The 22,500-nt window shown below is 43.5% G+C and overlaps 1 protein-coding gene and 10 non-coding genes across 12 annotated transcripts in view; 10 read left to right on the top strand and 1 right to left on the bottom strand.

Moving 5' to 3' along the window:
• Positions 1–22,500, top strand: part of wnt5b (wingless-type MMTV integration site family, member 5b) — an 80,907-nt gene that overhangs the window by 1,067 nt on the left and 57,340 nt on the right. The gene's annotated exons all lie outside the window — the stretch shown is intronic.
• trnak-cuu (transfer RNA lysine (anticodon CUU)) lies at positions 4,991–5,063 on the bottom strand. The gene has a single exon. It is a non-coding gene; the product is annotated as a tRNA-Lys (tRNA).
• Positions 5,621–5,693, top strand: trnak-cuu (transfer RNA lysine (anticodon CUU)). The gene has a single exon. It is a non-coding gene; the product is annotated as a tRNA-Lys (tRNA).
• trnak-cuu (transfer RNA lysine (anticodon CUU)) lies at positions 6,271–6,343 on the top strand. The gene has a single exon. It is a non-coding gene; the product is annotated as a tRNA-Lys (tRNA).
• On the top strand, positions 6,620–6,692 carry trnak-cuu (transfer RNA lysine (anticodon CUU)). The gene has a single exon. It is a non-coding gene; the product is annotated as a tRNA-Lys (tRNA).
• trnal-caa (transfer RNA leucine (anticodon CAA)) lies at positions 18,727–18,836 on the top strand. The gene is made up of 2 exons: positions 18,727–18,764; positions 18,791–18,836. It is a non-coding gene; the product is annotated as a tRNA-Leu (tRNA).
• Positions 19,116–19,225, top strand: trnal-caa (transfer RNA leucine (anticodon CAA)). The gene is made up of 2 exons: positions 19,116–19,153; positions 19,180–19,225. It is a non-coding gene; the product is annotated as a tRNA-Leu (tRNA).
• Positions 19,523–19,632, top strand: trnal-caa (transfer RNA leucine (anticodon CAA)). The gene is made up of 2 exons: positions 19,523–19,560; positions 19,587–19,632. It is a non-coding gene; the product is annotated as a tRNA-Leu (tRNA).
• trnal-caa (transfer RNA leucine (anticodon CAA)) lies at positions 19,882–19,991 on the top strand. Its single transcript has 2 exons — positions 19,882–19,919; positions 19,946–19,991. It is a non-coding gene; the product is annotated as a tRNA-Leu (tRNA).
• trnal-caa (transfer RNA leucine (anticodon CAA)) lies at positions 20,293–20,402 on the top strand. Its single transcript has 2 exons — positions 20,293–20,330; positions 20,357–20,402. It is a non-coding gene; the product is annotated as a tRNA-Leu (tRNA).
• Positions 20,575–20,684, top strand: trnal-caa (transfer RNA leucine (anticodon CAA)). Its single transcript has 2 exons — positions 20,575–20,612; positions 20,639–20,684. It is a non-coding gene; the product is annotated as a tRNA-Leu (tRNA).

Here is a 22,500-nt window from a genome sequence, read left to right on the forward strand (position 1 = left end):
GACTATTTTGGTCGAAATGTTGCACAAATGTTTCTCTCAGTTTAGACAAGTTGCTGTGCCTTCATCTGGGCCAGATGCTGTGTGGTATCTCACACTGACACAAGTCTGACTGTGACTCTGGGAGGAATCATGGACTCAGGCCACTTAAAGTCTTGACAGCTATCACGAGCCCAAAGGTTGTGTGTCGGTGACGGTCACGGACTCAGAAGCTGAGGGTAAGGTGCTCTACGTACGCTTTTACATGTGACCGGTGGATGTGCTGTGTTTACTGTGGGGTCAGAGGTCAGCTGTGTGATCTAACAGTACAGGAATAGATGTCCTGCATGGAAACTGGATGGACATGTTAAGAGCAGAGGAGGCTCAAGAGGTAATGACTTAAAGTAATTTATCTCAGTAGTATTTGTTATAAAGTATTTAGGATGTAATATTCACCAGATGCTGCCTACGATCCTGTCGTAAAACTGTATTTACATTAGTAAAGGACAAGGCAAACACCTGTGACTGTACAGATGTGATGATATGCATGTAAACTCTGTATGGATGCAATTATGGGATGGTGATTTAATGTTAGAATTTGCTTGTGTGTGTGTTTGTTGATAGGGTTAGCAACAGTTGTTGTTGTTTTACCAGTTTGGCAATAGCACATTCACAGACAAGTCAGTAGTTAGATACCAAGATTTTATGATGACAGTTCTATGGTTCTCTCACACCAACGCTGTAAACATCCCAGAAAATTAGACATTGAAGCAGAGCAAAACTTTTAGTTAAAGTTTGAGTTCACAGAACTTTTCCAGAGACATTTCAAATAAATTTAAAAAATCTTCTAAGTGCCATTTTAAGACCCATTTCATCAGTCAGTATCAGTGATTGACATGTCTTTATCAAAAGAACCAAAAACACAAAGAAAATCCACAGCACAACTCAATGTCAGCAGGGAAACATGGGAACACATGTTTATATGGTAGGAAGTGGAAAATATAAGAAAGGACATACTTGTGCAGTAAAAGAACATTTTATTCATTGGAAGTTGTTTTAGAGACTCATCTGAACAACTGCTTCATGCTTTTTGAATCATTGAAACTTTGTGAGAGGCAGATGCAGCAGAGAAAAGTGAGTGAGTGAGTTTCACTGTCTGTCAGCGCGTGTGGGAGCAGATCAGATTCATTTCCAACCTGAGCTGCCTGCGACGGCTGCAGAGGTCGTCTCCGGCGGTGACGTCTCCGGTTCGCGTTTGCACTTTTCAAGGTTTTAAAAGTCTGAAACCCACATGAGCTGTGGACCAGACTGACAGGCACGCTGATAAACCCTGCAGGAGGAGGAGAGGAAGTGTGTGTGTGTGTGTGTGTGTGTGTGTGTGTGTGTGTGTGTGAGTAGATAGTAATGTTAGATGTGTAGATAGAGGTGGTGAAAAGTGTTGCTGTCAACAGGTTAGCCATTAGAGAGAGATAATCTCTCTTCCTCCTCCCTCCCTGTCTACCAAGTCAACTTCTGCTCTTTCTCTTCCCTCCCTCTCACCGTTTCATTCATGACATGCTCTCTCTCTCTCTCTCTCTCTCTGCCTGTCTAGTGTTTCTCTTCCTTTTCTGCCTCTTTCGCTTTTTGAGTTCCTTTGTTAAGTCTCTGTCACCGCTGCACTGTTTTGGTTTTTGACGTTCAGTTTCTGGCGACAACCTCTCATTTCACCCTGGTTGTGTGAAAACCACGCAACTCACAACATTTCTCAGTTTAGCTTGAACAGGAAGATGAAATGGTTTTTAGGGGCTTGTTCTGCACTTTGAAAACCCACAGGAAGAAGTGGAGCACGCCTTCAGCTCAGGGACGCCTCATTTAGTGTCTGAAAGGTCGTCGTAGATGAAGAAATCAGGGAAATCTGTGTTCTGAATGTTTCCTCTTTATTTATTTTCCTCCTCTGCCTCTGTCCGTCCGTCTGTCTGTCTGTCCGTCTGTCTGTCCTGGAGCTGGTGAGAAAGACCTTTTCTTTAAACCCAGCGCTGAAGTGCTGCTCGAGTGTCTCGTCCATGGGGACTCTGTAATTAGGGAAGGGGACTAAGTGTGCGTGCATGTGTGTGTCCCCGCGCTAGATATTTGAGAAGATGGGACGTCTGCAAGCATCAATGGATCCTCAAGGTCATTCATGAGTCGTCATTGTTAAATGTGTGTGTGTGTGTGTGTGTGTGTGTGTGTGTCCCATCCATTCAGATGACATATTTCCTAATAGAAGGTTTCAGTGTGTTTAAAATGATGTGTGTGTTCAAGTGTCTGACAAGAGGAGGGAGGGGTGTGTGCGGCTTTAACACTGGATGTGTTACATGTGTGTAACGTGTGTTTTACCCCAATGGGAGCACTAATGACTAACTTGGTTTCTAACACACACAGACGCACACACACACACATAAATTCACTCACTTGCAGACAGTTGTGCATGTGAAGTGGTCAGCCTCTCCAGTTGAAGAGCCTGTATTTTAAACGCTCGTCTCTGATTGGTTGATTCAAATCCTGGGAATTTCTCCCAGGACAGTGTATGACAGCGGCCCCCTCCACTCATGGTGTGTGTGTGTGTGTGTGTGGGAACCTTTGTTTGCATCCATTTAGTCAGTCTGGTGTGTTTGGTGGCGCTGACTCTGCAGAGACACATCCACTTCACATCACTTTCTAATTAAATGACGGAAGAGGTTTGATTTTTACAACTGTGGCATTTTTCTGGTTTCTGGATTGAAAGACTGTTTTGGAGCTGAAATGATAAATCCATCTAATCAATGGGTAGATGATGAATTTACAACTTTTTGATAACTGATTTATTGTTTACCCAGATCCTTCAAACCCAGTTTGATCAGCTGCTTTCTTTTGCCTTGACATGAAGTTAAATCAGTCTTTGGGTTTCGGTTGGTAGCTTGGACAAATTAAAATCTGAATATTTGGTAAATATGTGTTTCAGTTTTCTGATGTTTTGTCAACCAAACTATTCGGTTTTTTTTTGTTTGTTTTTTTCAGAAAATAGCATAATAATCAGCAATTTTATGAAAATAAGTTGTGTACGGATTCTAAATGTATCGCTTTTTGCATTTTGACATGAACTATTAAGAGAGACTAGACAAATCCTAATATTCACTATTATGTTTCATCCACTTGAAAACGTACAGTAATACAAGTTGATGACTTGACTCAGAGGCACCAGCCTGCACTTGAGCCAATCCATTTGAGTGTGTGCTTTTGTGTGTGTGTGTGTGTGTGTGTGTGTGTGTGTGTGTGTGTGTGTTGACAATGCAGTGTGGCCATGCGGTAGTCATTATGGTCAAGTGCTGTGTGTGTATGCATTTCTCCATGTATGTGTGCACTCAAAATGTGACCCTGCGGTATTCGTTATGGTGTCTGTGCTTTCTGGGTTCTCAACCCTTGTGTGTGTGTGTGTGTGCGCGGCCGTGTGTTAAGGTCTTTCTGGGCTGGTGGTTCAGGGCTATGCAGTGATGTCATTGGGGCGGCAGGGTGGGGTGACATGGGGTTAGGGTTTGGCAGAGGTCCTGACTCCAGCAGTCCTCAAAATGTGTCTGACCAGTAAGTATGTGACTGTCCCTGCTCATCTGTGCACGTGTGTCAGCGTGTCGGCCTGTGTGTGTGTGTATGGTCAGTGGTGGCGGTCACCAGCTGTGTGCTTGCAGTGTCCGACACTAATAGTAAAAGTGCTTTATTGGAGACTTTATAGAGCCTGAAACCGTTTTATAAATGCAGCCGGCTGGTACGAGGGGACCGTCACAGACCAAGCAGCCACAAGACACACAGCATGAGAGCAGAGGAGCTGCTGGAGCTCAACACACTTCTGACCACTCACTTCATTTACCTCAAATGCAGTAGCCCAGAGCAAAAATAATTCAAATTTTAACCACATTTTAAAATGATTTTATTCATGATTTTGATTCGCAATGATCATCAATGCTATATTTAAACTATGAATATTTATATTCTACTAGATTGGCCACTTGCTGTAGAACTAATATTTTATTTCAAATATTTCAATTTACATTTTCTACTTTAGTATCTGGCTGTGTCTGTGAACATTATTGTGACAAATGAAGCTCTGAAGCGGCTGATCAGTCCTCTAACACCACACCAGTGTAGATAAAACTACTCATCAGAGCTGTGGTAAATTCTTGCTTCATTGAGATTATACTGTTGTGTTTTAGTTGAAACTGGTGGGGTGAGGTGGGGATTCAACTTTTGATGATTTTAGAGGCTGCAGTTTGTTTAGTGTATCTTTTATAATTGATTATAATAATTATTAAATAAATATATAAAATATGTATATTTTATCTATAATCCATGGCTGCATTCATCAAAATCACAGTGACGTCTGGGTCTGGATCCATCTACCTGGCCACACAAACCTGTCTCAGTCCTGTCCTGTCTGGCTGTTCTTGTCTAATAAAATGTGACTGTATCAGTTTTTAGAAATGTTATCTAAAGGCCCCATATTTCAGTCGGTTTGAATAAAAGAGGATATAAACAGCAAAATCGTTACTTTCTTTCTCTCTCCTGTCATGTATTCCTGTCTCACTCTTTCCTCTCCTCCTCCTGTCCTTCCTCTCCTCTCAGTTGCTCTGATCTGGCACTGATAAAACTATCAACAGCACACCTGCACTGGGTTGGAAAGGGTTGGACACACACACACACACACACACACACACTATAGGTTGTAGGCTGCAGGGCCAAACATGAGAAGCAATAATCTGATTTAGTCCATGCTTGCTATACAATAAGCCTTTTCTCCATGCCTTTTCTGTTTCATTTTTACTTTCTACATTTCTACGAGGGCAATATGTTGGACATTATTTGCATATTTAAGATATATTAATCAATATAATCTTTCGGTCATATATATGTGAGATCCATTGGGGATTTCTTCATAACAGCCTCATCAACCTGTCAGACTAAGCGTAGTGAGACATCCAGTCAGTGCATTCTGTCTTTGTGATCGTCTGCCACTCAAAAGCTCCTGCGCCCAACGTGGGGCTTGAACCCACGACCCTGAGATTAAGAGTCTCATGCTCTACCGACTGAGCTAGCCGGGCTTGCGCACTTGTGTAATACACTCTTCGGTAACACAGTTATAGTAGTGACATGTGTATACACATGTTGAGCTAGATACAGTAGATGATTTATGTATTGACAGAGCAGCAGGAAACAGACTGAGAGTGAAACCTGACTCATATCTGCATTCTGCAACCTCAATAACCGAGGCATATTTAAGTCAAGCTGGTCTAACGTTGCCTGGTTTCCAAATTCTGTTTTTGCTGTGTCAAGTGCAAGTTTCTCTTGTCCACTTTTATGATCCTGTGCCAGGGACACCCTTAGCTCTAGGTACACCTAACCCTGATTTTGGTCTGTCCACCCCTTATATCTGTATGTCCCATGTCTAGACCTTCAAATGTGACACAAACATTCACTAGGATTCAAGGATGGACTGATCAGGTTTCGATGGTCAAATGTCAAAGTCACCTCACAATATAATAGTTTTGGCCCTGTGAATGCAATGTCTGTAATGCTTTAAAGGAATTTCTGCAGATCTGGATGCCCACTGTGGGGCTCGAACCCACGCTTCAGAGATCCAAATATTCACTGGCCGTATGCCCGGCTAGCTCAGTCGGTAGAGCATGAGACTCTTAATCTCAGGGTCGTCGGTTCGAGCCCCACGTTGGGCGCAGGAGACTTTTAGAGGATGAAAAATCACATATCTGTGGTCTTGGAGCTACTTTACAGCAGCATCTGTCACTAAACTTGACTATGAGATGAACCCTTAATCTATCACATATCACCTAACAAAGCTAATGTAGTTAAAGGAAGCATCTGTAGGTGTGTTTGTTGCAGTTTGTAAACACAACTGCTGTTCACATTGAACCTTCTCCACTTCAATCTTACAAGTTCTACTTTGAACATTTGTTACTATCACCAAGAAAGTGATGCCTTAAAGCTGGGAGAAATTGCAGACAGTCACTACCACACATGAGTAGAAGCCCATACGTTATAATTATGCTGGATTTCTTTTGCTTAAATCAATACTTTCTTTTTTAAAGAAAATCCTACAGACTCCACCTTTAAATTCAGAAAATACTGTTGGTTTAACTGTCATAGTGGTCGTCTCCCAATGTTAGAATGCACACATTTATGTCATGTGTACAAGTACAAATACCATAGCTATTTCTAATTCCTCCAAAACATGTGTCCAACATTGGGTTTCAACCAGTGACTCCACGGAGTGACATTTTTGTACAATGCACAGCCCGGCTAGCTCAGTCGGTAGAGCATGAGACTCTTAATCTCAGGGTCGTGGGTTCGAGCCCCACGTTGGGCGCAGGAGACTTTTAGAGGATGAAAAATACAAATCTGTAGTCGTGGAGCTACTGTGACTAAGCTTGACTATGAGATGAACCCTTGATCCATCACATGACTTAAAGGAGGACTCTTGTTGCAGTTTGTAAACACAACTGCTGTTCACATTGAACCTTCTCCACCTCTGTCTTCCAAGTTCTCCTTTGAATATTTGCTACTACTACCACCAAGTAAGGGACTGATCGTCTTGGGTTTGAACCAATGTCTCGACAGATTGACAATTTTGTACAGTGCACAGGCCCGGCTAGCTCAGTCGGTAGAGCATGAGACTCTTAATCTCAGGGTCGTGGGTTCGAGCCCCACGTTGGGCGCAAGGTTTTTAGGACAGATCAAATGACGACATAGAAGTCGTCAGAAACCAGTAAGAAGATAAATCACGATGACCAAAACATACCATACCATGAACAACAGTCTATGTGTAGATAGATCGATAGACAGACAGACAGACAGAGCTAAGAAATGAATCCTGAAATAAATAGATTAGGTAATAAATGTAGAAATATGTAATTCATTCATTCTTTCATTCATATAAATAACATTTTTATTTATTTTTGTAGACTTTTAGTTCCTTAATCCACATTCATTCCCCAGCTCTGTAATGAGGGTGGCTGTGATTTTTTAGATGCCACTTATTTTGCCATTCACACCAAACACCTGCAATTTGATATCTAAACTCAAAGCAAACACCTGCCACACGTCATTGAGCTTTGGCAGACTACAGGTTGGCCACTGAGTTTCAGTGACAGCTGATTTGTGTGTGAGAGCCTTTATAACTGCACTACAACATCTGTTAACATTTTGTACGTATTGCTATGTGGTCTGGGCTGGGTAATCTTACCGACTGGTTACGTATCAGTAGTTTGATAGCCCATGTGTTGTGTGTAGCAGTAACTGTGGTTTTATTTGAATTTCAAATCAAAGTATGACATGTTTTTACAGTTAACTACGTCCCGTCACACGGCCTCAGATGGCCTCACAGGACTGGGCATCGACTGTGTGCCCTGCGCCCTCCTGCTGTGTTGACCCATTGTAAATCATTTTACCCTGTCACTGTCGGCCAGTCAAAACACAGCAATGAGTGAAGCTATTCAAATCAGCAGGGTGGTCCTCCACAAACACACACACACACACACACACACACACACACACACTGAAACCTGTATACCCGCTGACTCACACATTTGCACAGGGTAAGTATGTTCGCTGCAGAGGCAACACAGTTTGGCAAAAACAGGTGATAGTGAGCTGTGTGTGTGTTTAGAGAGGGACCCAGTTGAAAGAGAGGGGTTGAAGAAAGTAGAAGTCCAGATGGAGTGAAAAGAAAGAAAAGGAGTGAGGGAAGAAAGAGAGGAGGTTGAGTTATTCAGATGAGAGGAAACGCTGCCTCTTACTGGTCATTGTCTGCCACTACAACAGATCAAAGAGAAGATGACGAGGTGCATCACAAAAGAAAACTCATTTGGAATACTTTGTTTTGCATAACTTCACATCTGTGGCCTTGTGGTTTGTGATCACTGTGGCTGACTTTCTGCTTCACAGCTGTGGGTTGATTTTTTTTTTATCAATGAAGTCAGAAAGAGAGAGGAACAGACAGTCCCAGACTTTGACTGATTTGAGTCGTACAATACATGCTGTATAATAGCTCGTCTCCCTATGATCATGGAGAGTCTCTCAACAAGAAGTTTTAAGCAAACACACAAGGAACCAGAAAAGCTGCTGCTCTCTCTGCATCTCTGTAGTTTAGGCGCCTCTGAAATATTTTTTTTCTTTTCATCTTTTGTTTCTCTTCTTCCCACAACTGTCTTCCTTCTTGTCTGATTTCTCCCTTGTCTTTTCTATCTTTTCCTCTGCCATTTTGTGTGTGTGTGTGTGTGTGTATGAGTGTGTGAGTGTTGGAGGAGGTGGTTATAGCATAATGAGATTTCCAGTGCCCAGGTGCTCCTTCTAGATAATTACTGAGTGTGTTTTCCTGTAGCCAATCTCCAAACTGAAGCAAAACCAGATCTGTCAGCACACACACACACACATACACGATAGGGAGGAGGGAGACAGAGAGAGGGAGAGAGAGAGAGAGAGAGAGAGAGAGGATCAAATTAAATTTATTCCCACTATCTTGTTTCTGATTGCGAGCTAGCCACTCGTCTGTCCTCTCTAGCTCTTGTTCTTAGATGTTTTTTCAATCATTCTATCACCAGCACTGTCTTTGTTTTTCCCCCCTCTTACTTGTCTCCTTTATCTCTCATTCTCATCTCTCTCTCCCTTTTCCCCATTCTCTCATTTCGTTCCCTTTTCTTATTCTCATTTTCTCTCCTTTGACCATCCTGCCTTCTATTTATCCCATATCTCAACTGCAGTGTATGTGTGTGTATGTGTATGTGTGTGTGTGTGTGTGTGTGTGCGCCGAGGACAGATCGACTAAGCATTAGTCACTTGTCTGGAAAAAAAAAACAATCACAGAAGTAGCAGACAACATTGATTTACACACAAAACCCACACACACGCACACATTTTTTTTTTCATTGCTCTTCAAAACTCATCCATCAGTGATTGGCTAAAATGATTTATTAGGAGGTGCGCTGGGTGTAGCTGCGGCTGCCTGTAGACTGGTCTGACAGGACCGGAGCACTGCAGTGCGTTAACAGAGGACACTGACTCTTTGCCAGATGTGCTTTTTAGATAACAAGGAGACTATTTCACCTTTGTTCACCCGCTTCCTATGTGGTTTTTACGATGCTTTATGCCATCCACTGAACATCCACCGTGCGCACAGGCTGCAGTTCATTAAATAAATTGTGCACTGAAACCGTTGCACAGACCTAAGAGGAAGAGAGTTTCTTTCTTTAGCTTGAAATAGACACAATTATTGATAAAATATTGTACTATTGAAAAAAGGGGAGATGACAATGTGTTCACCCATTCTGACTATTAAAATCCTGGTTGCAGCTGCTCTTGTCCCTAAATTCATGAAAACAGAGTGAAGTAATTGTATTGTGTATCGTTACAGTCAAGTCTAAAAAAGGCATGAGAATGAATGGTAGTGTATGTCAGAGTCAGTTTGGAAAATCTTGGCGTTTGGTTGCCAAGGTAACACTCGTAAAGTTAGTGCCTTTTGGGCAGTAAACAATATTTGGTCCATATTTCAGGCTATGTAATGTCCCTTAACACTTGGTAGGTATTTCTTATGCTGAAGTAATTGAGTTGAATGCCAAAATGTTCATAGTTTATTACATGGCTAGAAAGTTCCCTGCCCAGCTGTGTGCTCTGCTCTCAGTGTGCCAACAGTGTCACAGGCGTGTAGTGCTGTGCTGGAAGAAAAAATAAAAATAAAAAGATGTTTGCATTGGATAAAATCATGGGTTTGTACACTGGGCCAGTGTTGACACGTTCTCCTGGATACCGGGAGTGTTACTGTTGTGGGGCAGATTAGAGTTTGTATTAAAGCGCAACAGCACGTCTCAACTGACGAGGAGAGTCTAGTTCTCCCTCTGCACTTGTCTTTAAACATAGCAGATTGTTTTGTTGTCTCTGCAGCAGAGAGCGTTTGGCAGCACGAGTGAGCATCCTTTTCATGAAGCAGCTGGATCTCTGTGTCTGGATTAATGAGGGACAGACCAGAATCTGGGTCTGAGTCGGAGATAAAAATCTGAACAGTGAATCAGCAATGCCCTCCAACCCACCCCCTCCTTGAAACTACTATCAGATTGTGGCTGCGCTGCTCAGAAAGCCCCAACTCCTTGCTTATCTTTGGATGCAAAAGAGTTTAAAAAAAAACAAAAAAAAAACACTTATGCAGCGCCGTATCTCCTGGATTTCATCCTGCATATTTTAACACATGCAGCAGCATATATTTCACATCAGCGCCTGCCACCGCTGTGCTGCTGCATCGTCTGTCAAACGTGCGTGACGCCTGAATTGAGATCAGAATCGTGTTCATTACGTTCAATAAATGTACAGGGATCTGTCTCTCTGCCGTTAGCACAAGGACGTTCTCCTGTATATACTGTACATTCAGCTCAGGAATGCATGTGTCAGTGACGGCCGGGGCCTCGTGGACATCACACTGTCACTCTAACAATATGCACCGATATGAAGCTGCCTCTGTCTAAACAATCATTACAGCCCTTATCAGAGCTTCCACAGGACTAAGGGATTATCTCTTGCTTGTCTTCTTCTGTGTGTGTTTCAGTCAAAGACATTAATTGAGAAATGTCTGATTTGGGGGTATAAAAATAAAATGTACTAATTCATCTTAGTTTGCAGTGTTATTCAGGAAAAACAGTTGCATGCATGGATGGATCTTCAGTAAAACGTATTTACCACATATTGCACTGAAAAACCATTTCAACTTTTATTTTTTCATCATGGTGCTACTTTATTTGTTTGAGTGGTGACAAATCGTTGGAGCTTTAGTCTTTTGGAGTGTACAAGGTCATCATCAATCATGACATAACGTTACATAACATGAGGCTTTCTTGGTGTGCAAGGTTTCACTCAAGTCTGCATAGACGGAAGAAAGAAAAACTCAAATTGAATCTTGGTAAATGACTCATTCCCTCATCTCCTATGTTTTCTACCTGCATGGAAACTCTCAGGTTAGCTCTCTGGAGTTGTGTTTGTCCGTGGCTCGGAAGGGGTAGAAGTTTTAAAAATGTAATGCTGCAGTAACAGTGGACACAGACAGAGGGCGCTACATCACTGGAGCTCGCCACTGACACGCTGGACACATGAGAGAGCAGGAGAGGGAGGAAAGCAGAGAAGGACAGGGGTGAGAGGTGAGAGGGGGAGACGAGGGAGAAATTGGTGAAACTGAAGGAGAGGGAAAGTTAAGAAAAGAGAGTTGGTGTGAATCCTTCTTCCCTCCCTCTCTTTCTCTCTCACACGCACTCTCTCTCTCTCTCTTTTCCTCTTTCCTGTGAAGGCTTTCTTTTCATTTTGGTTAATCTCACCAAATTAAATTCTCAATGTGCAGTCATCTCTCTTCTACCCCTCCTTTATCTCACTCTCCTTCTCCCCTGTCACTGGCTCGCTCCATCTGACCACCACCACCCCGCTCCACCCTCCCCTCTCCCATCATGCATGGTTGGGTCCAAGCCATTTGCTTCCTCTCCAGCAGGCCTGTACCATTAGTGACCAGCAGGGGAATTGTTGTTCTCTGCATGCAGCTGGATACAGGTGTGCTGTCACTCTGTGTGTGTTTGTGTGTGTGTGTCAGCACAGCCACACACCACACACACACACACACACACACACACAGAGATGCTGCTATTTGTTATCAACACTCCAGGCTTAATAGTTGTTGTTTTTTTAAAAGGAATTTTAATAGATAATTAATTCTGGTTTATTATTCTTTATCTGACTCACAAACACAATTTCTGAGATGTTCAAACACAATGGCAAACATAAAATGAATATAAGAATATAAGTCCATGGTCAGTTGATCACACAGGTTTACTCTATAGTTGTTCATGCTGAGTCATTTTGAATTCAGTTTTACCTCCTGATAAAGTAGTTTAGATGATGTCGTTCAACTGCTCTATTTTACAATTAGTGTGATTATTTCTTTGCCTATTGGACTTGAAAGAAATTAGATAGCAACTATTGTATTTTGATAATTGATAATTGTCTTAAGCATAACGGCAACAAAAAAAAACTGTGAACACTGTGCTCTTCATCGTCCTGAGCTTTGGCAATGAGTGAGGGGCATGTTTTGTTATTTAATGAAAGAAGAATACATGAATTGATTAATAGAGAAAATTGTCAATAGTTTAATTGATAATGGAAATAATCATTATTTGCATAATCAAGAGAAACGATGGCCGAGGCTAAAAGCAGAGATGAGATAAACTGAAATGATCCTCAGGCTGCTTATTGCTACATAGTTTCCTGAACCAAAAACAAAACAGAAACCACCAAACCCTCTCTCTCTCTCTTTCTTCCCCTATCTCTCGCTCACACACACACACACACACACACTGGTGCTGTTGTAGCCACAGTAACACTCCAGCCAGCAAAGTGTGACTCAACAGAAATCCGTTCTTCTGTTCTTCCTCCAGCTCTCCTTCAGCCTTGTCCACCCTCGGTGGGCGCTGTGCCGCATGAACTGGGCAACGAGCCCCAGACAGTCGCACCAGCTTCCACCCTGGAAACCTGGACAGAAAGAAAGAAAGAAATAGTAAAAAGAAAGGGAAGGAGAGAAGCAGAAGAAGGGGTGTAGGTGGGAAAGAGAGAGGGGGGATTTAAAGACAGTGAAGAGAGGGAAGAAGTGAGGAACCGAGTGGAGGATGAAGAGATAAGAGGATGCAAGAACAGAGGAGACATGCAACAGAGGAGAGGATAAGAGAGAGGGGGGGACAAAAGGAGATTAGAAAAATAGATAGATCGATAGATAGAGAGACACGGAGAGGAGAGGAAGAAAGAGACAGAGCAAAAGGAGAAAGTGTGAGGCCGAGAGGAAGAAAAAAAAGGGAGAGAGCTGGGCAGACAGCCAGCTCTCCCAGGAGAGAGAGAGAGGTCAGAGCAACGGACACATCTCTGGAGAGACTCTGTGTGTGTGTGTGTGTGTGTGTGTGTGTGTGTGTGTGTGTGTGTGTGTGTGTAAGACAGCGGCGAGGGGATGGAGGATGGAGGAGAGAAGAATGCAGAGGAGGAGGAAGAGGGGAGCAGTGGAGCGCAGAGAGAAAGAGAGGAGGGCTTGTATAAGATACACAGTGAATGCCTGAAATGCGACCTTGGCAATCTATATCTGTGTGTTTGCTTTCTCCCTCTGTCCTGCATGTGATACATTTAAAGGACGAGGCTGGCGTTCTTCTCCTTTATCTCCAAACCCCCACGATAAGACCAAAGTGCGCTTCTCGATACTTTCTGACGTCCCTACCTACCCCGTTTGTGTAAATCACCTCGCCACGTAGGAAAATGACATCATCACTCTTAATCCTACCGACTGAGCCCTGATTGGTCAATTGTTTGTCTCTAAGTGGTGGAGGCACCACGACAACAGATCCGCATGAGTCACTGAACATATTCACGCGCGAGGACGGCGGATCAAATGTGTGGAACCGCACTAGGTACATGTGCTGTTGATTCAGCTGTGTGTCAGTGCAACAGTGTGCTTCGTTGTTATTCTGCTTTTAAAGGAGCTCCATGGCACAAAGGGAGGAACCACATCAGGTGCTTTAATACGCATCGTCGACTCGTCGATAAGAAAAATAGAGAATATCAGCAGACCTTTTCTGTAAAGAGGACAAAGAATAACATTGAGGAGAAGTTTTACCCAGAAAGTATCTGTTTCACTGTTTGTATAACACTGAGGGCATTGTGGGCTATACCAGGACATCTGTGTGTGTGTGTGTGTGTGTGTGTGTGTGTGTGTGTGTGTGTGTGTGTGTTCGTGCGCATTCTGCGTGTGCAAGGTCGGCGCAGGTCGTACAGCGCCGCGTGTGTGTCGGTAACAGTATGTGGAGGCCACAGGATTACGTGACCTTGCATGCCACATGTGCCGTCTTCCACTCACACACACACACACAGACACGCACACACAATCTCTGTCTTTCTCTCTAACAGACACACACACACACACACACACACATACTCGAACACAAAGCCCCATGAAATCTTCTGACTCCTGAGGGTCTTTATGGGGCTGCTGAATTTGTCATGGAGAAGGAGGAAGAAGGGGAGGCGTGAAAGGAGAAAGACGGAGGAAAATGAGAGGAGATGTTGGAGTGAGTGAAAAAGACAAGAGAAATAGGAAGGAAGAGATGGAAAGTGAGGCAGAGAAAAAGGGAAAATGTGGAAAATATTCCCTATCTTCTACACAGGACATTCATAGGCTGCTAATTTGGAATTGCTTTGAATTGCTGCTTGAACTAGTTTCACTGACGTTGGAGCCAATCATTTCACCACAGGAAGTGTGACAGAAGGTTTACACACAGACAACAGACTCTGAGTGGGGTTGACATCTTGTGACCCACGTATTGTTGTGTGTAAGATGCTTGGTAACGTTAGTGAAGGACTGAGGCTGTGGTCATACGCTCACTAACTCACTGACTTGAAGTGTGTGAGCCTCGTCGCTGCCTGGTCTGACTTGGAACAAGAGAGACTGACAACGTGCCGCCTCCCACCGCAGTCGCCCTGGCAAACCGTCAAGACGGTTGCGAGGCTCGGCCGACTCCGAGCCAAGCTGTCCTCCTCCCATAGCTGCTTCACTCGGCTCGGCTCGGCACCAGGCCAAGCCAGCACCGGAGCCCGCTGCTCCCATGACAGCATGTTGTCCTCCAGCTGACAGTGTCAGCCCAAGACATCCACCCATCCACCAGGGGTAGTGGATGAAAACGTCTTGCTGCTGGGGGTCTTATTTACAACCTCAGTTGTGAGAATCTATGGCGTCACATACGACGTCATGTCACAGGCCAGTGATGTCACCAGTTCTCAGCAAGAATGATGGTGGAATGAACGCAGCTGCCTTCCTTTCTCTCTTACTCCCCCTAACGACGGTTGTTGAAATCCTGTTGTTGTGTTTTTACCGTTTTGATCAGGTCTGATTGTTTTTGAGAGAAAATCTCTGCCGATCAGTTTTTAAAAATCAGTGAAAGGTGAAATTGATTGTGAGAAGTCTAGTTTGGGGAATGCTCTGTGTTGTAGTTTGATTGGGAACTGTTTTCTATTGTGTGGTTTGAATCGGGGGCTGAGTGATCAGGTGGTTCAATGAAGTGATTCTCTCTCTCTCTCTCTCTGTGTGTGTGTGTGTGTGTGTGCTGTGCCGACACACACGAAGCGTCATGGCCGAGCGGTGAAGTGAAACACACAACCTGACAATCACCTGAGAGACACTCGTAGTTACTGTAACTGTTGGAAAGTGAAAAGTTTTATCTGTTGATGTTCGCTGCAGAAACATCAACAGGAAGAAGGAGATATTTTGAACTGAAAACAAAGCTGTCGCTGGTTACTGGTTTCATCCAGTCGGACATCGTTGGTAGTTTCAGTTTAATTTATTTGACAAGGGACAATGTACATTAATAAAACGTTGTAAAAAACAAATGTAAATGCACCCGAGTTAGCTAAAAAAGCTAGTTTTCATCGATGATAGAACGTAGAAAACACTGTTCTTATTTTATTACAGTATTAGGCTAAAGCAAATTCCTTAATGGGGTAATAAACAGGAGCCTTTGAAACTTTGTCCGAAGGATGAGGTGTTTTATTCATGGGGTCAAAGGCTTCTCTCCTTTTTTGTTCTCTTTTATTTTCTTTAAATAGGCTATGCACAGCTTGATTTTCCATTAAATGTAATGAACAGTAAACCTTTCATTTTCCTTACACGGACAACAAGAAGCTGCAGTGAACTGATGAATAAATATTACCGTTAATGATGTTAATATCTAATATTTTACACTACAGTAAATTATTTGTGTATGAACACAGTTTCTGAGACAAAGTTAAACGATGATTTGAAAGAGGTAAAGAAGTTAAGGAAATAGCTGGGCAGCGCTGGTTTTATTTCAGCTGCTGTGTCTGTGTGTGTGTGTGTGTGTGTGTGTGGTACAGGGACAGGGACAGGTGGATGTCTTCCTGTTATATTTGCTTACATCTCTGTTTCCCTCATTCAATCATCCTCCAGGTCAATCAATCTTGTGTGTATGTGCGTGTGTGTGTGTGTGTGTGTGTGTGTGTGTGTCTAAGAGTACAAAACCTGTGCTTGAGTTGCCTGGGTATTTGTGTGTCAATTTTTATCAGTACAATCTATACATCTGTAGTGTGTGTGTGTGTTTGTGTTTTTGCATCTGTATGTGCATGTTTGAGTCCCTATACTTGCCAGTATTTGTGTGTCTGTGCTTGTGTTTGAGCTTGTATATGTGTGGGCTCACGTCACTATCCCTGACCGTGTGTGTGTGTGAGTGTGTGTGAGTGTGTGTGTATGTGCCACGAGCCCCAGTGAGATCCAGCGAGCATGACGGAGAATGACAGGTTGATTTATGGCAAGGCTATAAGTAGAATGACTACTGCTAGAGAGAGAGGGAGAGAGAGAGGGAGAGTGTGAGGGACAAAAACACGACGGAGAGGGAAGGAAAATGCGAGGGTGGAAAAAAAAGATGGTGGGGAGAGAAAGAGGGAGAGATGGGGAGGATGGGAGAAAAGGGGATGCAGAGAAAGCGAGAGCAGAATGACAGAGCTAAAGAGGCAAGAGGGAAGAAGAGTAATGAGGAAAAGCAGGAAGAGAGTAGAGAGGAAAAGATGGAAAGGAGTCAGAGGGGCTGATTGGGATTGTGGGAGTGGGATTAAGTTGCTTATTTGCATACTGCTATGAATGGTAGAAAGCAGAGGAGAATACATGACCAATCTGCTACTGAAGAGATGGCTAGAAGGGGAAAAAAAAGAGGAAGTTTAGTTGTTGTTTGTGAAGAAGCCTCTGTGAGTTGGTTTAATGACAAACAGCGCTGGGCTCCACTTGCGCCGTTGCAGCGTTCTTCTGTGAGTCTCAATAGGAAAATATCATTATCCCCACAATTACATTTACATTTTGAGACATCTCGCCGATGCCGTTATGCAGAACAACGTACGCGGGGCGTAAATGAGCTTCAATTCCCACATCAGTAACAAAAGTAGAGCGAACAATAACCAAGAGAGCATTCAAGAGCCGTGATGGCGCCTATGACCATCATGGAAGAGAGGGGAGATAAAGGATGTTGTGCTGTTAGATATAATCTATCTCTATAATGTGTTTCAGGAAGCTTTCTGTAGCCGCAGTTGTCACGCATTTGTGGGAAGTGAAAATACATTTTGAATCACATGTTTCAGTTTCCACAGTTATATAGAATGAACTGCAATTTGGTTAAGTATATTTGTGTTAGTTTGCTTTGGTATAAGTGATGATGATGATGATGATGATGATGATGATGATGATGATGATATTTTTTTATTATTTTTAATATAACATGCATGTTTGTTGCATGGGCAGCAACCATATCAGTTAATGTTATAGCTATTGCAATCAATGTAGCAATGACAATGAAAGTGCTAACAAACTGTGCATTTCTACTGATTTCACCTCTGTTGATTCAGAGAGCGGCCATCTTGGATTGTGAGGTCAGGGTTGATGCGGTTACTCTTGACTTTCCAACTCGGAAGTCCGACTTCAGAAAACGAGATGAGAGAATGGATTTTTCCACGATTTGTGTGTCAGGTCACAGAGGAGCTTTTAATTTGAAACAGCAGATGTTCGGAGTGTTTTCTAATTGACTAACTCAATCTGGAGTGTGTGTGTCTGAAATCTTAGTGTTGTCATGAGATTTGTCCGGTGTAAAGGTAAATCAGAGCAGTATGGACCTCTTTCTTTCTTTCTTTCTTTCTTTCTTTCTTTCTTTCTTTCTTTCTTTCTTTCTTTCTTTCTTTCTCTCTCTCTCTCTCTCTCTTTCTCTCTCACACACACACACACACACAGACACACACACACACACACACACCTGCCAGAACAATTGCTCCCATGACAACCTGGCAACAAGAGGGCTTTGAAGCACAGGTCAGTAGAGTTTTGTGTGTGTGTGCGCACGTCTAAACATCACTGCAACCCACAATTTCTATTTCTTTTCTATTACCGCTTATTTTCAATGCTTGTTTTTTTATCACTCATTCTTGTCTCTTTTCTTCTGTTTTGCATAGAAAACTGTTCTCTTCCCCTTCTCTGCCCTCAGGAAGAAAAAAAGAGAGAGAGAACGTCAGAAAAATCAAGAAAAGCAATAACGAGTGTTTTCAAGAGAGCAAGGAAGGAGTGTGAGAAATATGAGTGAGAGAGGTAGATAAAGACAGAGAGAGAGAAAGAGAGAGAGTGAGGGAGAGAGGGAGCACAGTCTTTGATCTCTCTCCTGGGGAGCTGGAGCTGGGCTTGGCATGCAGCCAGAAAACCCCACAGCACTCACACACCAAACAGACGCACACACATATTTAGGTCTAGCTGGCCTGCTCCAGGGCTTTGTTGATTATTTCTGCTGGGAGGATCAAAGACGTCAATCCCCCCCCCCTCCTCCTCCATCGTCCATCCATCCTTCCTTCAGCTATCTGTCTGTTCACCCGTCCATCTGTCCAGCCGTTCGTCGTTGTGTCCATTCATTCTGTTGTCCAATAGAAATCTTTAAACACCCCCTAACAGTTGCAATGGAAGATGACACAATCTGTACATATTGGGGGGCGAAGTCCAGACTCTCACTGGTGGGTCCAGGTCCTCACTTGTCAACACTGACGACATTTTCCTTTTCTTCTTCTCCTCCTCCTTTTCCTGCCCATTCCTATGACTTTTAATGCGTCCACATTCTCCGATGCTGCCCGATGGACTGTGATGAACTCTGCTTGTTGGTTGTCAGGATGGCCGAGCGGTCTAAGGCGCCAGACTCAAGGTTGACTCCTTCCTCAGCAAAGGGACTTCTGGTCTCCCAATGGAGGCGTGGGTTCAAATCCCACTCCTGACAGAGTTTTAACCTTCAGATTTCGTATCTAACAAGCTTAGCTCAGTCAGTAGAACCTGACACTTTTATGTGCATTATCTTGAATGCCTTGACTACACATGGGACATAAACTACTTTCAAGCGTGACACTCTTCATCTCACTCAGGCTGTGTATTGGGTGGGTTTAAGTGGATGACAAACACAGATACAGAAGTCCTTCAGCTACAAGAGTAGTTGTACCTGAACTTCCAATGGTTTGCCCTGTAATGGTTTCTCTACCTATAGACTTGTAAATCATCAGATGTCAGGATGGCCGAGTGGTCTAAGGCGCCAGACTCAAGGTTGACTCCTTTCTCAGCAAAGGGACTTCTGGTCTCCCAATGGAGGCGTGGGTTCAAATCCCACTTCTGACAGAATTTTAACCTTAAGGTGTCGTATTTAACAAGCTCATTGAATATGTGCATTATGTTATTGCCCAGCTACCTCAGTCAGTAGAACCTGACACTTTTATGTGCATTATCTTGAATGCCTTGACTACACATGGGACATAAACTACATTCAAGCATGACACTCTTAATCTTGCTGAGGCTGTGTATTGGATGGGATTAAGTGGATGACAAACACAGGGACAGAAGTTCTTAAGCGACTCTGAACTTCCAATGGTTTGACCTGTCATGTTTCTCTACCTAAAGACTCATAAATCATCAGATGTCAGGATGGCCGAGTAGTCTAAGGCGCCAGACTCAAGGTTGACTCCTTCCTCAGCAAAGGGATTTCTGGTCTCCAAATGGAGTCGTGGGTTCAAATCCCACTCCTGACAGAATTTTAACCTTAAGGATTCGTATCTAACAAGCTCAGGGAATAGTATGTTATTGCCCAAAAATCCCACTCCTGACAGAATTTTAACCTTAAGGATTCGTATCTAACAAGCTCAGTGAATAGTATGTTATTGCCCAGCTAGCTCTGAACCTGCCACTTTTATGTGCATTATTTTGAATGCCTTGACTACACATGGGACTGGTTTGACCTGTCATGGTTTCTATACCTATAGACTCCTAAATCATCAGATGTCAGGATGGCCGAGGGGTCTAAGGCGCCAGACTCAAGGTTGACTCCTTCCTCAGCAAAGGGACTTCTGGTCTCCCAATGGAGGCGTGGGTTCAAATCCCACTTCTGACAGAATTTTAACCTTAAGGTGTCGTATTTAACAAGCTCATTGAATATATATGTGCATTATGTTATTGCCCAGCTACCTCAGTCACTAGAACCTGACACTTTTATGTGCATTATCTTGAATGCCTTGACTACACATGGGACATAAACTACATTCAAGCATGACACTCTTAATCTTGCCGAGGCTGTGTATTGGATGGGATTAAGTGGATGACAAACACAGGGACAGAAGTTCTTAAGCGACTCTGAACTTCCAATGGTTTGACCTGTCATGTTTCTCTACCTAAAGACTCATAAATCATCAGATGTCAGGATGGCCGAGTAGTCTAAGGCGCCAGACTCAAGGTTGACTCCTTCCTCAGCAAAGGGATTTCTGGTCTCCAAATGGAGTCGTGGGTTCAAATCCCACTCCTGACAGAATTTTAACCTTAAGGATTCGTATCTAACAAGCTCAGTGAATAGTATGTTATTGCCCAGCTAGCTCTGAACCTGCCACTTTTATGTGCATTATTTTGAATGCCTTGACTACACATGGGACTGGTTTGACCTGTCATGGTTTCTATACCTATAGACTCCTAAATCATCAGATGTCAGGATGGCCGAGGGGTCTAAGGCGCCAGACTCAAGGTTGACTCCTTCCTCAACAAAGGGACTTCTGGTCTCCCAATGGAGGCGTGGGTTCAAATCCCACTCCTGACAGAATTTTAACCTTAAGGTTCCGTATTTAACAAGCTCATTGAATATATATGTGCCATATGTTATTGTCCAGCTACCTCAGTCAGTAGAACCTGACACTTTTATGTGCATTATCTTGAATGCCTTGACTACACATGGGACAAAAACTACTTTCAAGCATGACACTCTTAATCTCGCTCAGGCTGTGTATTGGGTGGGCTTGCTGTTAAAAGTTGATGACAAACACAGGGAAAGAAGTCCTTAAGCTACTCTACAGGAGTAGTTGTACCTGAACTTCGACGTGTCATGGTTTCTCTACCTAGACTCCCAAGTCATCAGATGTCAGGATGGCCGAGCGGTCTAATGGCGCATTTCCACTAGCACGGCTCGGCTCGATACGGCTCGGCACGGCACGGCTCGGCTCGGTTTGGTTGTGTTTCCATTACAACTGAGTATCACTAGTGCCGCCGTGACGTCATTTACACGGCGCCGAGCAACGCTCTAAACTCTGTAAATATATAACTTTAGCAACATTTGAAACATTTTCAGGCGAGAAAGTAGTCGTTTAGATCCCCAACGTGTTGAAAAACTGACAAAATACCAGCTGTTTACAATTTTGTTTCAACGAAGTCGGCGTTACTAAAGCTAGCCGTAGTGAGCAACGCACTTCCGGTTATTTTCACAAAATAAAACACCTGTTGCCTTTTATCATAAGGAAAGCCATTACGATAGAACTGGTGCTTTTACTTTGTAAACAGGAAGTGAACCTACCCTCGCTGTAGCTAGCTTTAAACCGCCGTTTTGACTGCTCTCGTCCCCATAACGGCATTTAATTTTCAATATGCCTTACCGGAGAGTCTGGCCAGCTCCGAGATCGGCCTGGTTCATTGTAAAACATTTATTTATTGATGTAAATGTGGTGTTTTCTGTGCGTACAGAACCCAAGGCAGTGCTGCTCTTCTTTCTAACCACAAACAAACTGCTGCTACAGCCACAATTGTTAGATTTAATCAATGAGACCAACATTTAAGAGTTTAACCAGCCGGTGGTAAACCTCTAAAAAGCCATCGGGGAAGTTAATTAGCGGTCTGTTCTCCTCGGGGTGACGGTGGTAGGCTGGCCGGCGGAGCACGTCAGGAGCCGGGCTGCTGCCTCTGTGATGTCGCGGTCGCTGCTCGGACCTGGAGCTTCACTTCTCCGAAAAACATCGGGGCAAACTTCTAAACAGCCGTCGTTTGGATAAACTAACCGCACATGGGGATCTAAACAGTTACTTTCTCGCATGAAAAAATATTAAAACTTAATAAAGTCACGTAATAACAGAGCCAGTCTAAATATTAGAAATTCTCTGGTAATAACAGCTTCAGCAGGAACATTTCTGTTGTCGGTCGTCGAGTGGTTATGACGCTTCCAGTGACGACACTCATCGGCCAATCAGTGGAAGGCAGTCGGCTGACGTCACGTTTTAGTAACGCTTCGGCTCGCTTGGAACCAGGGCTGAGGTGATACCAAAACTGTACCCGGTTGCAGGTACTGCGTGCTAGTGGAAACACGCAATAGCGCGCCGAGCCGTGCCGTACCGAGCCGAACCGTGCTAGTGGAAATGCGCCATAAGGCGCCAGACTCAAGGATGACTCCTTCCTCAGCACAGGGACTTCTGGTCTCCCAATGGAGGCGCGGGTTCAAATCCCACTCCTGACAGAATTTTAACCTTAAGGTTTCGTATCTAACAAGCTCAGTGAATAGTATGTTATTGCCCAGCTAGCTCAGAACCTGCCACTTTTATGTGCATTATTTTGAATGCCTTGACTACACATGGGACTGGTTTGACCTGTCATGG

Source organism: Trachurus japonicus, chromosome 23 (assembly GCF_045865225.1).
Source record: "Trachurus japonicus isolate A0001 chromosome 23, Traja_1.0".
NCBI classification, from domain to species: Eukaryota; Metazoa; Chordata; class Actinopteri; order Carangiformes; family Carangidae; genus Trachurus; species Trachurus japonicus.